At 36.2% G+C, this 12654-nt stretch overlaps 2 long non-coding RNA genes across 2 annotated transcripts in view; both read right to left on the reverse strand.

Annotated features, from left to right (window-relative positions):
* Positions 1-12654, reverse strand: part of LOC145546559 (uncharacterized) — a 174161-nt gene that overhangs the window by 88901 nt on the left and 72606 nt on the right. The gene's annotated exons all lie outside the window — the stretch shown is intronic.
* Positions 375-12615, reverse strand: LOC145546558 (uncharacterized). Its single transcript, XR_014083026.1, has 2 exons — positions 12445-12615; positions 375-675 (listed from the first exon to the last, which is right to left on the reverse strand). It is a non-coding gene; the product is annotated as an uncharacterized LOC145546558 (long non-coding RNA).

Raw genomic sequence — 12654 nt, forward strand, 5'->3', positions numbered from 1 at the left:
ACTTCAGTTTTAGACAACTACTCTGATACTTCATTTTTACAGTGTAGTATAGAAGGTATTAACTGTTTCATATGCTTGCTGCTTTGTGTATTGGGCTAGTGAATAATTGAATGGCACTTGTATTCATTGGAAAACATGATATGGTATGACTATTACCGTGGCAGTATGTGTGTGTGTGTGTGTGTGTGTATGAGCATCCGTATTCATATGCCCGTGCAAACAGGCTAAACAGAAATAACAAGAAATCATTCCTGAAGAGAAGCAGAGGTTGGAAGACAGCTTATACTTTGATAGCAAAGCTGTCAGCAGAGATATTTAGTATAACAAGAGGCATTTTACAGAGAAAAGAGCAAAACTACAATTATAGTGGATTCTCATTATTTGGAGATTCTGTATTTGCAGGTCATCTTTTTAAAGTTTATTTGTAACCCCAGCATCAACTATTCATGATTTGCAGTCATTTTCAGACATGTGTAGAACAGCAACAAAAATTTGAGATCCTTCACTCTCTTCTCTCATGTTCCTAGCTGAGGTCAATCAAGAGGATGCTTTGCCTTCTTGTTTAAGCTCTCAAACGAGATCAGTGCAGATGGAGAAGGTTAGGACAGTGCAGTATGATGCAAGAAGCTTCCGTTCTTCGGCCAGTTAGATGGGGTTTGACTCCAACTTTGGCACCTGTTAGTGGAGCAGCTTTAGATGAGTAAATTAAATCTCTGACCTGACTTATTCTTTTGTAAAATAAAGTAAAATAAAGAGGACAGAATCTACATGAATGAGTTTAGGATTTAAGATTATGGTCGATGGGAATCTCTCTCTCTCTCTCTCTCTCTCTTGTCTTTCTCTGGTTCTCTGTCTCTTTCTCTCTTTACTGTCTATTTGTTTTCTCTAGGGGTACTGGTTCACACACTATTCACTAATTCTGTCTTCCTGGGGAACTTTAGAGAACGTAGCTACTGTGAATAATGAGAATTAACTGTACATTATAGATATTGCTGACTGTGATAGGGAAGAAGGAGGAGACGTTTTCATACAAATAATGACAACTCTTCAAATTTCCTTCTTTCTTAATACATACAGTCTTGTAGGTAGAGATCATTTCTAAGTTTCAAAAGATAGAGAAGGAATCTTTGAAACTACAAATTAGGAATTTATTTTGCTGCTAGTAATGCAAATCGGAGTGACTGGGCTTGAAAATGGAGATTTGTTATTCAAACATAACAAGAGATTTGAGGGTTGAGATGCTGGTGTTGGTTTAGCTGCTCATGGTAGAAACCCGAGCTGTTACCACCCTCCCACTCTATCATCCTCAGTACTGGTTCTCATCGTCATGTTTTTGCCTCTCAGACACAAAGCACAAGCACCAGGCCTCATGGGAAGGGAGGGTAAGGAACAGCACATAGAACTTTATTCAATCTGTCCGTTATTAGGATCAGAAGAGAATTTTACCAGAAATGACTCCCCATAATTTTTTCATCAGTCTCATTGGCCAGAAATGTGCTATATGGCTATTTAAGACCTATTAGATGTTCTAATTTTTAGTGTGAGCTGGTCATGTTGCTAATCCCAATGAAATCAAGTTTTGATAAACCATGAAGAAGAGGTCACAGGCATTGGATATTCTCGGGACTAAATGGAATTGAACACAATATCTGGATATAAGCAGACTGGGGCCTCATTTGAATTTCTGATGTGGTATCTATTCTGGTAGGTAGCTCAGGTGCAGAGATGTTCCCTGGCTTTAACCCTGTACCATAAAATGAAAAACTGGCTATCCAGGATTGAGATTCAACTGATCCTTCATCCCACTGCAGCTCATGAGCTTCCTTTGTGACTATTCTGTGAAATATTTTATTCTCTGGAAAGAATGTAAGTCTGCTGCATGGATACAAACGTGAGGAATTATTTTTGCAAGTTGAGTATCTTGTTAAAAATAAGAGAAGAGACATTTTCAAATAAAAATGTCAGTCAGAGGATGAGAAGTTGAAAATCTTCATTCAGTTTCCCATGTGTATTTATAACTCTTGAGCCAAGTAGGATATAAGGGCTGCCCTATGACAATGTAAAAGTCTTAAAAATCAGAATTTCCCAACCAGATTTTTGAGAAGTATTCCCACATTATTCTAAGCCCTTTAAAAACTACATAGTATTTTATTAAAATGTGGCAGGTTAAAGTCAATAAAAATTAATTTTATTAATTTGATGCATACATTTAATACATGCATTTATTTCATGGACCACTAATATTTTTATTAGTGCTCAAAACATTGATCTTAAAAAAACTTTTAAATATTAGATTCCTAGTAAAAATTTTAACATTCATACTATCAATGACTGATAAGTTCTCCAAGATCCCATAAAAATATCAACAAAATTGTATAATTTAGAATAATCTTATGAGCCCCTAGAATTTGAGAACAAAACAAAAAGTGAGCTCAGGCTAAAAAATATCAAGAAGAATCACTGACAATGAGACTAGAAAATCTGACTTGGGAAACAGATCATGTTTTGTATAGTCTATGCCTTGAACTAAAACTTTTCCAGCCAGGAAAGTGGTAACAAAAGCTTTTGATTCATTGTGTTTTCTATCCCTTGCTCAAGGTCACAGAAGACTAGTTAAGTAGAAAACTAAGCAGCTACTCCTCCTTACCCCCTTCACCTCCACATCATAGTGACTGTTTCCTGGACCTTAAGAATTCATTGTGCAGAATAAAGTGGTGACCAGTGTTGGGTTCAGCAGAACCTGAGTTAAACCCTAGGTCCTTAACTAACTAGCTTAGGCACCATACTTAGGCTAAATATTCATTTTCTCATCTGTAAAATGGGAGTAATAACAGCACCTACTTCCAAGAGTTATGAGGCTTATTTGAGGTGGTTTGCACAGCACAATTAGCCCAAGAGGAGACTTTCCTGGTAATACTGTGGATAAGAATCCACCTGCCAGTGCAGGGGACCACAGATTCGATCCCTGGTCCGGGAAGATTCTGAATGCCCCAGGGCAGCTAAGCCCATTTGCCGCAACTACTGAGTCCATGTGCTACAACTACTGAAGCCCGTATGCCTAGAGCCTGTGCTTTGCAACAAAAGAAGCCACCGCAATGAGAAGCCTGCACACCACCACAAAGAGTAGACCCTGCTCACTCTAGCTAGAGAAAGCCCAAGCAGAGCAACCAAGATCCAGCACAGCCAACAAATTAAAAAAAAAAAAAAGCCCAAGAGTCCACATATATAAAGTACTCAGTAGTTGTTCTTATCATCTATCAAACTATTATTGTGCTTCTTGGCACCATAAGGTACACACACAAGGGAGGAGGAGCAATGATGGAGGAGGTAGAGATTCTATACCCTGCCATTGGATTGAGGTACCATGGGCTAACTGTGGTCTAAAAAATGGGACATGCACTTCTTGGCCTGCATTGTCCTGTTTGTCCTTAATAACAACACAAAGGAGGAGTCATTCATGGAAAAGTCTTAAAGTATGAGATGCTATGGTTGCTCTGCTGAATATATTACATGAACTAAGAATTACAGATTGACCACACCTCTTGGCCACACTGTGGAAAGACACAGATATTGGAGCCTAAGAAAAGCCCACCATAGAAATATTGGCTGTGCAAAAAAAACAAACAAACAGGTAGTTACAGGGTTCAGTTCAGTTCAGTCGCTCAGTCGTGTCCGACTCTTTGTGACCCCATGAACCACAGCACACCAGGCCTCCCTGTCCATCACCAACTCCCGGAGTCCACCGAAACCCATGTCCATTGAGTCGGTGATGCCACCAAACCATCTCATTCTCTGTCGTCCCCTTCTCCTCTTGCCCTCAATCTTTCCCAGCATCAGTGTCTTTTCAAATCAGTCATCTTTTCACATCAGGTGGCCAATGTATTGGAGTTTCAGCTTCAAAATCAGTCCCACCAACGAACACCCAGGACTGATCTCCTTTAGGATGGACTGGTTGGATCGTCTTGCAGTCCAAGGGACTCTCAAGAGTCTTCTCCAACACCACAGGTCAAAAGCATCAATTCTTCGACACTCAGCTTTCTCTATAGTCCAAGTCTCACATCCATACATGACCACTGGAAAAACCATAGCCTTGATTAGATGGACCTTTGCTGACAAAGTAATGTCTCTGCTTTTTAATATACTGTCTAGGTTGGTCATAACTTTCCTTCCAACGAGTAAGCATCTTTTAATTTCTGGATCAATAAAACAAGACTAGGAGTCATAGGGAAACAAGGATTTAGGTGAAGACTGATACAAAGAGGAGGCAGGATACAAAAATAAACTCTAAAGTAGTAGTTTTTGATTGAAGGTGATTTTGCAACACCCCCCCCCCCCCGGAATATGTAGCAATATCAGGGGCAGTTTGATAGTCATGATTTGCTGCTGCCATTACTGGGTACCAGTTGGGAATACTACTAAATATTATGCAATATATTATATATGCTGCTATAAACTACACAGGGCACTCCTTCAAACCAGGCATCATCTGGCTCAAGTACACTTAGCGCTGGGGTTGAGAAGCTCTACTCTAAAGGAAGGTTGATAGTAGAAACCAGGGGTATTGATCATTGAAAGTGACCCTACAGGAAACTGAATCACCCATTAAATGCTACTGAAAGGCTTTTTGCTAATTCAAAAGAAAAATAGAATATGCTAGAAAGAATATGTTACATGTAGACTAGAAGAGGTGAGACCCAACCAGTGAAAAATAGGTATACATAGAGAAAAAAAATGAAGATGGAAACACAGAGGTGCATTATAAGTTAAAGTTTACCTAAATGGAAGCATCAGTTTGGTTTAGGTAAAAAAGACATCCTCCCATTTGTAATAAAACGTGTTAAAAAAAAAAAAATCTAGGTGTAAAAGAATGGTTTCTTCTTTTGGTTTAAACAAAACCCAAGCTAGTCTCAAATTTCTCCTGCCCAAGGTAAAATGCCAAAACAAAAAACAAACCAACATTCCACAGACAGACAAACAAAAATCTCCAGAACTAAGTCCATAGAAATTTAGGGACAAAGACTTCAATTAAGTAAATGTGAACCTAATCAATAGCCATCTTACATATGCAAAGAAAGGTACTTCAATTCCATGCTTTCAACTAAAAAATATTAATATCCCAGTTAATAACAGCAAAATTGAAAAGCAATAACTTAGGATAGCCATGATATGAAAAGCCTGGTTGTGAAATAGAAACAGATGAAACAGCAATAATTATTTAAATTTTGGTAACAAAGTCAAGTTCAGATATTAAAGTTATTCTTAAAAGTTAAATGAACAGTAATCTGTTCACACATTGCTTATGAACAGTAATCTACATCTAATACCTCCAAATGAAATAATAAAAGCCAAGGTGATTTACCTGAAATGATAAATACAAAAGGTAATATTTTATTCATGATGTTTATAATTTTAGAAATTAGAATGACTTCTTACAAATAAAATTGTCTTTAGAGTTCTATTTTTAAATGTTTCATTCTTTCATGATCACTAATAATTTTTAAATTGAATAATTTAGCATATGTAGCAAGAGAAAGAAGAGTACAGCACAAGTGCAAAATTTTTAAAGTTCATAAACTATGTGACATAAATAGGACCAAAATCATCAATGTATTTTTAACCTTTGGATTACTCTGGATAAAGAGATGAGTTTTCTGTTAAAAACAATAATAATCCCATAATGAAGATAAATCTCTGTGTATTACATAATTTTTTCATCAAATATATAAAGGCTATTATGAATGCAAAGCTAAATTGATAGAAATGTTCAGATATTCATAGATAAGTAGTTTTAAAAGAAATACATTTATAAAAACCAGAAAAATATTTTCAAAGTTTGCATCCATAAACACAAAACATAATCATTAATAATGTACAATTAAAATTGCTTGTATAGAAATATGTATCCTAGAAATACAAAAATACAATTTAAAGAACTGATGAAATATTTACTTAAAAAATTGCATCTTAGACTATAAATTAAGCAATAAAATATTACAAATATATGAAACTATACATACAGAATGCTCCAAATTCAAAGCTATTGAAGCACAGTACTTGAAAGTAAAAGAAAATGTTTCTTGAACAGAACAAATTAAGAAGAAAAAACAGAATCTTATAAGTAACTCAAGTAAATGAGGGGGAAAATCTTTCTTTTTTATTTAGCAACCATAAAATTCTTATCAATATTTGTAGAATGTATCCAAAGTTATGCTCAGAAGCAAATGTACATCCTTAAATACTTTCATTATTCATTAACAAATATAAAGCTAAGCTTTAAACTTCTATAAAATAACACAAGCCCAAGGATAGCAGCAGAATAAATAATATTGAAATTTGTTAACTCAATATATTTGTAAAATAAATTGAAAAATTTACTCTGTGGTGTAATAAGGAACATAATAATTAAATGTTAGGAAAATAGCTTGCTTTGTTAATTAAGAAAAAAATGAACAAACCCACAAATACATGTTGTTAGAATGAAAGGACTATTTCAAAGTAGTGGAATTTTAAAAAGTATAAGAAAATTTTATGTAAAAATTTATGCCCCCAAATTTGAAAACCTTAATGAAAAAAATACTTTCACAAGTTATTTTTAGCTGATGAAAAGTATTCCAAAAATCTTAGAAGACAAAAAAAATGTCTAACACCTATTGGAAACAATGAAAAAAATCAAGGCTTACTAAGGTCTGATAGAATTACTAACCATTTATTTTAGATTATTAATTTAAAAATTCCAATATGATGTCAAATATTTAATTACTTAGTAAAATGTAAAAGTCTATCAATTTATTTTGTGATACAAATATTACCCTGAGAAGTAGACCATAATTAGCATGTCTCACAATTGTAGGCCAATAAAATTTATGAATACAGTACAAAAATTACAAATATATTACTGAAAATACTATGTTAATGGAAGAATTATAAAAATCATTATTAATATTAGGAAATTAATTATTAAAAATAATCATAGGTAAACATATTTCTTCAACATGACTTCTATTCTAAGCTAACATAATATAAATTCTCAGTTATGAAAGCTAACATTATGGTTACTCAAAAATACTGGAAAAAGCATTGTTCCTTAAATGTAGATTATGACAAAATTGCCTACTGTCTCCAGTGCTAGTTCACATTGCTTTAAAACACTGACCAAGATAAGGAAACATGAAACACAAATAAAATGTGCAGCTATTGGTAATGAGAACATACTATCAATATTTATGAGTTGCTTCTGTGAAAACACAATTAACTGAAATATGATTTAAGATAATATAAAATGAATCAAACCCTTCCCAATGCACTGGCAGTAGCAAATTGAAAGATGGAATGGGAAATGAGGTGTTTATGATAACAACAAAACACAGACCAAATGGAACACCTTGATAAGAAATGTGGAAAATTATAGAAATTTTAAAAAACAAAACTATTAGCATATAAAGTATGATGATATATAGCATGTTTCTAGATGGAAATATCAAACATTGTATGGGGGGTATAGCTCCCTAAATCGAGATAATCCCAATCAAGATTTAAATTAGATTGTTTTGTTCTTTTTGGCAAGGAAAAGAAAGACTTGTAAAGGTAAAGAAAGAACTGATAATGTTGAAACAGAATGACACAAGTGGTAAAAAAAAAATCCAGTTTTTGATGGATATAAAATTATAAAATTGTAACAACCAAGAGATAGTTGATGATGATGCTGTTAAACTGTTGCACTCGATATGCCAGCAAATTTGGAAACTCAGCAGTGGCCACAGGACTGGAAAAGGTCAGTTTTCATTCCAATCCCAAAGAAGGGCAATATCAAAGAATGTTCAAACTACTGCACAATTACACTCATCTCACACACTAGCAAAGTAATGCTCAAACTTTTCCAAGCCAGGCTTCAACAGTACGTGAACTGTGAACTTCAAGATGTTCAAGCTGGATTTAGAAAAGGCAGAGGAACCAGAGATCAAATTGCCAACATCTGTTGGACAATAGAAAAAGAAAGAGAATTCCAGAAAAACATCTACATCTGCTTTATTGATTACACCAAAGGCTTTGACTGTGTAGATAACAGCAAACTGTGGAAAGTTCTTCAAATGATGGGAATACCAGACCACCTTACCTGCCTCCTGAGAAATCTGTATGCGGGTCAAGAAGCAACAGTCAGAACCAGACATGCCAACAACACACTGTTTTCAAACTGGGAAAGGAGCATGTCAAGGCTGTGTATTGTCACCCGGCTTATTTAACTTATATGCAGAGTACATCTAAGATATTTATATTTATATTTAGCCTTTGACTGTGTGGATCACAATAAACTGTGGAAAATTCTGAAAGAGATGAGAATACCAGACCACCTGACCTGCCTCTTAAGAAACCTATATGCAGGTCAGGAAGCAACAGTTAGAACTGGGCATGGAACAACAGACTGGTTCCAAATAGGAAAAGGAGTACATCAAGGCTGTATATTGTCACCCTGCTTATTTAACTTATATGCAGAGTACATCATGAGAAACGCTGGGCTGGAGGAAGCACAAGCTGGACTCAAGATTGCCGGGAGAAATATCAATAACCTCAGATATGCAGATGACACCACCTTTATGGCAGAAAGTGAAGACGAACTAAAGAGCCTCTTGATGAAAGTGAAAGAGGAGAGTGAAAAAGTTGGCTTAAAGCTCAACATTCAGAAAACTAAGATCATGGCATCCGGTCCCATTACTTCATGGCAGATAGATGGGGAAACAGTGGAAACAGTGTTATACTTTATTTTTCTGGGCTCCAAAATTACTGCAGATGGTGACTGCAGCCATGAAATTAAAAGATGCTTACTCCTTGGAAGGAAAGTTATGACCAACCTAGATAGCATATTAAAAAGCAGAGACATTACTTTGTCAACAAAGGTCCATCTATCAAGGCTATGGTTTTTCCAGTGGTCATGTATGGATGTGAGAGTTGGACTATAAAGAAAGCTGAGCACCGAAGAATTGATGCTTTTGACCTGTGGTGTTGGAGAAGACTCTTGAGAGTCCCTTGGACTGCAAGGAGATCCAACCAGTCCATCTAAAGGAGATAAGTCCTGGGTGTTCATTGGAAGGACTGATGTTGAAGGTGAAACTCCAATACTTTGGCCACCTGATGCGAAGAGCTGACTCATTTGAAAAGACCCTGGTGCTGGGAAAGATTGAGGGCAGGAGGAGAAGGGGACGACAGAGGATGGGATGGCTGGATGGCATCACCGACTCGATGGACATGGGTTTGGGAGGACTTAGGGAGTTAGTGATGGACAGGGAGGCCTGGAGTGCTGTGGTTCATGGGGTCTCAAAGAGTCAGACATGACTCAGCGACTGAACTGAACTGAACTGAACTGAGAGATAAAGATATTCTGCAAAGAACTCTACTAAAAGGGATTTCCCTAGTGACTCAATTGGTAAAGAATCCGCTTGCAATGCAAGAGACTGTCTTCAGTGCTGGAGACCCTGGTTTGATCCCTGGGGAGTCTGGTGGGCTATACTCCATGGGATTGGAAAAGAGTTGGACCTAACTTAGTGACTAAACCCCCACCACCAAACATACCCAACCGGTGCATGTTCATGTGTGCGTATGTTTGGAAGAAATGATTTTTCTGAGTACAAATCAGTCAAAAGATATCTAAAACATGTACTTTAGTAAAATGTAAAATGCAAGATAAATATTCTAGTTTTTTGAAGAATGTACAACCAGGAAACATCCTTTTTATATGTATATGTAGATTATATATATATATATATATATATATATATATACACACATATATATATCACAATTGCAGTGATACACAGTTGCCAATGAAGAGAGATTTAGGGGGATGAGAGTGGGATTAGGAAAAGGTCAAGGTGGGTTTCTGCTTAATTTTTGTTTTTCAGTATTTTACAATGAGGAGAATCCATTTTGTTTGTGTAATTAAAATTAATTAGTTTTAAAGATAAAAATTAATCCATGGATAACTTCATACAAAAATCATTGTATTATATGCACATTACACAATTTAAAAAGCAGAGCAAAAATTTATGAATCAAATGAAAAACTGAGCTATTATTGCAATATATATTTTCACATTGAAAATGTCATTAAGAAACCTTTAAAAAAATGCTTCAATATAGAAGTGGCCACTTGATATGAACAATTTACAGAGGCCAGAAAATGCATTGAAAAGATCAATTCCGCAAGTAATCAGGGATGCAAATGAAAGTAATATTGATTTTTCACTCACCACATTGAAATAGATTTTTTAAATGTATTTCAATACTACAGAGAATGAACTTTATGAGCAGTTTTATATACTCCTAATGCGAGTATGAATTTGGCCAAGTTTACTATGAAACAGTTTATGTTTGTTGTTTTTTTTTTTTAATTTACCAAAATCCTTAACGGAAATTTACCCTTTGCTCTAACAGTATTACTTTTCAGTTCAGTTCAGTTTGGCCGCTCAGTCGTGTCTGACTCTTTGAGACCCCATGGACTGCAGCATGCCAGCCCTCCCTGTCCATCACCAACTCCTGGAGTTTACTCAAACTCATGTCCATTAAGTCAGTAATGCCATCCAACCATCTCATCCTCTGTCGTCCCCTTCTCCTCCCTCCTCAATGTTTCCCAGCATCAGGATCTTTTAAGTAAGTATTACTTTTAGTTATCTATTACATTTTTAAGGGAGAGACAGGCAGGCAAGTGTTTGTACAAAATGATTATTGCATCAAAATTTATCATAGTATAAAAAATGAAAATAATCCAAGTTCCAAACAATAGAGGACTTTAAGATGCAGAATATCTGCATGAGGGCCTGATAGGCACTAATTAAAAATCATGTTGTAGAAAACTATCCTCCATCATCATAATAAATGAGAAAGTAGAATACAAAACTGTTAATCAGTTTTTGTTTTAGGCTCCTCTGTCTATGGAATTCTCTAGCAAGAATACTGGAGTGGGTGGTCATTCCCTTTTCCAGGGGATCTTCCCAACCCAGGGACCAAACCCAAGCCTTCCACATTGCAGGCAGATTCTTTACTGTCTGAGCCACCAGGGAAGCTCTTTATTTAATAGGCATACATTGAATGCTCATCAAAATCCTTGCACAAAATAGCATCAGGTAATCAAAGTGTACATGTGTGCCCGAGTATGTGTAGACATGGAAATAAAGCAATATATATTTTGGTCATTTATATGTAATTATATATAATTGATTTAAAGTTATTATTCATTTTCTTCATTAAACTCTTCTGCTCTTAAATGTTTTTCTTTTTAGTGAGCATCCACTGTTTTCACCATCAGAAAAAGAAAAACAAGCATTAAAAATAAACAAAGCACACATGCCCTTTCCTCAGTGAGTGTCTGCGCTTTTGCTGACAGCACTGCATGCACTAAACATTCAAACAGGCAGTTCTGTGACAGATTCTGGAGGCATTTAACAGGCATTTTTATGAGCATTTAATGACCAAATATTTATAAATTCTCACGACGCCTCTGTGAAATAGGTAAAGGAAGCACATCATTCCTTCAAAAAGCAAGTTGTGTTTGAAGTTCCTTCTTCACTAATCTTGTTAAGACTATCAGATCTCCCCCATACTACAAATGGTGATAGTAGTGATATCACCATTACAGTTCCTAGTATAATAATGGTAAAATACCACAATAACCAGAAATAACTTTACCCGAAGGGGAAACTGATGTCTGCTTTGGTCACCTGTGTCCTTTGTAGGGTCAACAAAGTCCCCACAGATTCCCCAAATCCATCTCCACGGATTCACTGATACAGGGACTAAGAGGCACCACACCCTTTCACTCATTATTGAAGCAAATATACTTTAAACACCTGCTTTCACAGTGGCTGATGATAACAGCAGTGAAAAACAACAAAACCTAAGTTTATGACTTCAGGGAGCTCACAATCTAGTGTAACTGAACCTGGCATCCCCCCTTCCTCTCCTCTTCCCAGGCCTCCCAAAAACCCATATAGTGGTATCCCTAAAGTCTTAGCTTCTTCAAAGTTTCCAGAACAATGTAGATATGAAATAGGACTATAATGAATATGCACATATCTTTTGCTGAAAATTAAAGCACACTTCTAACCGGTCCTGTGATAGACTATCCCAACCTCATCTGTGGTCTGGCCTTACTTTCTGAGACTACATCCTGCCAATCAAACCCTAAATCTGATGCCGACAGAGCAGTACTGGTGAATATGGTAGCCACTAGCTACACATGGTGGCTATTTAAATTCAAATTACAATTAATTCAGAAGTTCAGTTCCCAAATTAGCCACCATTCAAAGAATCAATTACCACATGGCTGGGGCCATTGTACTGGGGAGGACAAACACAGAAACATCATTGTGAGAGGTCTGTTGGGTGGCACTGCTCAATAGTTGTACTGGGATTTGCATTATTGGTTTGTTAAATAGAAACCTTCCACAATCCCCACCTGTGGTTCGGAATCCTGTTGTCTAGTCTGTCTTCTCAGATCTAGGCTCTTCCCTAAATACCCCAGTCTACATCACGGTAATGAAATACTCAGGTGAACACTGCTAAGTGACTATGTTTATGAGACTCACAGTCGACATTTTCACACTATGTTCTTCCCACCTTGCATTTTAAACGGGCACCAACTTTTGAATTGTGGCTGAGTCTGCCA

This window comes from Giraffa tippelskirchi, chromosome 4 (genome assembly GCF_054371585.1).
Source record: "Giraffa tippelskirchi isolate mGirTip1 chromosome 4, T2T-mGirTip1v1.2.pri, whole genome shotgun sequence".
Classification (NCBI taxonomy): domain Eukaryota; kingdom Metazoa; phylum Chordata; class Mammalia; order Artiodactyla; family Giraffidae; genus Giraffa; species Giraffa tippelskirchi.